Source organism: Oratosquilla oratoria, chromosome 42, assembly GCF_046742065.1.
Source record: "Oratosquilla oratoria isolate Oo_2021 chromosome 42, ASM4674206v1, whole genome shotgun sequence".
Taxonomy (NCBI): domain Eukaryota; kingdom Metazoa; phylum Arthropoda; class Malacostraca; order Stomatopoda; family Squillidae; genus Oratosquilla; species Oratosquilla oratoria.
In genome coordinates, this window is record NC_134818.1 from 38,673,250 (window position 1) to 38,676,036 (window position 2,787).

Genomic DNA, 2,787 nt, shown 5'->3' on the forward strand with positions numbered 1-2,787 from the left:
TGTGTGTGTGTGTGTAAATACACGCACACACACTCACATATATCGCACTTCTATTTATATATATATATATATATATATATATGTATGTATATGTATATATGTATGTATATGTATAAATATAAATACATATGTTATATATATATATATATATATATATATATATATATATATATATGATTAATTCATTCATTCATCTATCAATATATCTATTTTCTACAGCATCTCTTTATTTATTTATTCATTTATTTATTCATGTATCTATTCAATTATTATCTATTTATTCATTTTTCTATATACCTATTTATCTATATATTCAGTTATCTATTATCTATTTATTCATATAAATACTTTTTCATTCATTCGTCTGGGGTATTGGCTGCTTGTTATTGTGGCAAAGTAGCATGCAGTTGATACTTTAGGGTCTATATGGGGCGCCCCTACGGACCAGAACCACACATCATTTTATCTATGATAAAGGAAAACTCTGTTCGTAGAGAAATGATGACACTTTTATACTACGACTGTCCCTCCGTTATGCTGTCCCCTAACCCCTTGTTGCTGTCCTGTACCATTTATCTGAGTATTCTTTTTCTGTGGTGGGGGAATTCCCTGTGGTGGGGGAAAATAATACTGCCACCAATTATTCCCACTTGGATCGTAAGAGGCGAGAAGAAAGGAACGGGGATTGGGACAAGGCATCCTTCTCCATGTAGCCACACAGGGGACATTCCTCAAAGAAAAAGTAAAGGCATAAGAGGGTCTGGGAGTTTTCCGACCAGCAACCTAAGGTTTGGGTCTTTTAATGTGCGTGGACGTGGTACAGATGAGAGTAAAAGGGAAGAGATAGGTAGTATGTTTGTGAGAAGAAAGATGGATGTGTTGGCTTTGAGTGAAACTAAGTTGAAAGGGAAGGGTGAGTGTAAGTTTGGGAGTGTAAGTGGGAGGTTATCAGGAGTGAAGAGAGGGCGAGGGAGGGAAGGGGTGGCTATTCTAGTAAGTGAGGAGATAGGTAAACGTGTAGTGGAGTGGAAGGAGGTTTTCTCAAGGATAATGTGGATGAAGGTGAAACTGGGGAAGGAGATGTGGGTCTTTGTAAGTGCATATGGGCCTGGCAGTGAGAAGAGTGTAGAAGAAAGGGAGGCCTTTTGGATAGATTTAAATGAGTGCATAGAGGATTTAGGGAGAAATATCAATGTAATAGTACTGGGAGACCTTAATGTTAAGGTAGGAAATGGTCCAACTGATGGAGTGGTTGGGAAATGTGGAGTTCCAGGAAAGAATCGTAGTGGAGAGTTGATGGTGGAAATGTGTCTAGAAAGAGAGTTGATGATAGCAAATACAGTGTTTCGGAAGAAAGTCAAGCATAAGTGCACATGGGAGAGGGTGGTGGATGGAAGGGTGGTAGATAGAGCGTTAATGGATTATGTAGTGGTAAATAGGATTATGATAGGAAGAGTTAAGGATGTACATGTGCTAAGGGGAGAGGGTGGGGGAATTAAAAAGGATTACAACGGCAAAGCATGCCGATAGGAGACCTTTTGATCCATATCTAGGTCGGATGAAAAAAAAAAAAAAAAAAAAAAAAAAAAAAAATCATATTAATAATAAATTAAAACTATAACAATGTAAATAACAATTAAAATACATAAATAAATGCATTGGTATAGTTGAATAACAAACAAACAGGTAAATAGTAAATGATAATAAATTGACATATAACTAATAATAAATGAAAATCAGACAGACAAATTATAAAAAAACAAAAACAAATAATATAACATAAATTATAATAATTACAGCATCTTACTTAGGTATTTATCTAAATGATTCTTAAAGCTTCGAACTGAACTACATTGCACTACCTGTGCAGGAAGTTTATTCCATTCATTAACTACACGGTTGGCAAAGTTGTTTCTACCTACTTCCAAATTGAATCTATTTCCGGACAGTTTGAGACCATTGTTTCTTGTCTGATTCTCATTCAATGTGAAAATTTGGTCACTTTTGATGTTGTCAATTCCCTTTAAAATCTTAAAGACCTGTATCAAGTCACCTCTGAGTCTACGCTTTTTTAGGGAAAACAGATTCATGTGCTTAAGTCGATTTTCGTATGATTGTATTTTTGATATTTGGAATCAGTTTTGTGGCTCGCCGTTTGTACTTTTTCCAGTCTGTCAATGTCTTTAATGAGATTCGGTGACCATACGGAAACAGCATATTCCAAATGTGGACGAACTAACCGATTTATATAGCTTGTTAATGAGTGATGGACTTTTGAAATCAAAAGATCGCGCAATCAATCCCAGAATCTTATTTGCTTTCTAAGAGGCTGAAATACACTGCTTGGATGATTTGAGGTCGTTACTGATAATTACGCCGAGATCTTTTTCACTATCCACTTTTGTGAATGAATTTCCAAATAACTCGTAATCGTAATTTTTACCTATGTGCATTACCTTGCATTTACTTGTGTTAAATTTCATTAGCCACTTTTCAGACCATTGCTGTAATTTATCTAAATCTTCTTGAATATCTAATTGGTTTGAGTGATCATTTGCCACTCCGCACAGTTTTGTATCATCAGCAAATTTGGAAACAGTAGATTTTAGTCCATGGTCTATATCATTTATATATACTATGAATAGAAGTGGCCCAAGAACGGAACCCTGAGGAACTCCACTTGCAACAATTTTCCATCCAGAAGTTTTTCCATTTAAAACAACTCTCTGTTTTCGACCTTTTCAACCAATTACTAGTCCAACCTAATAGGCTACCACTTATTCCACT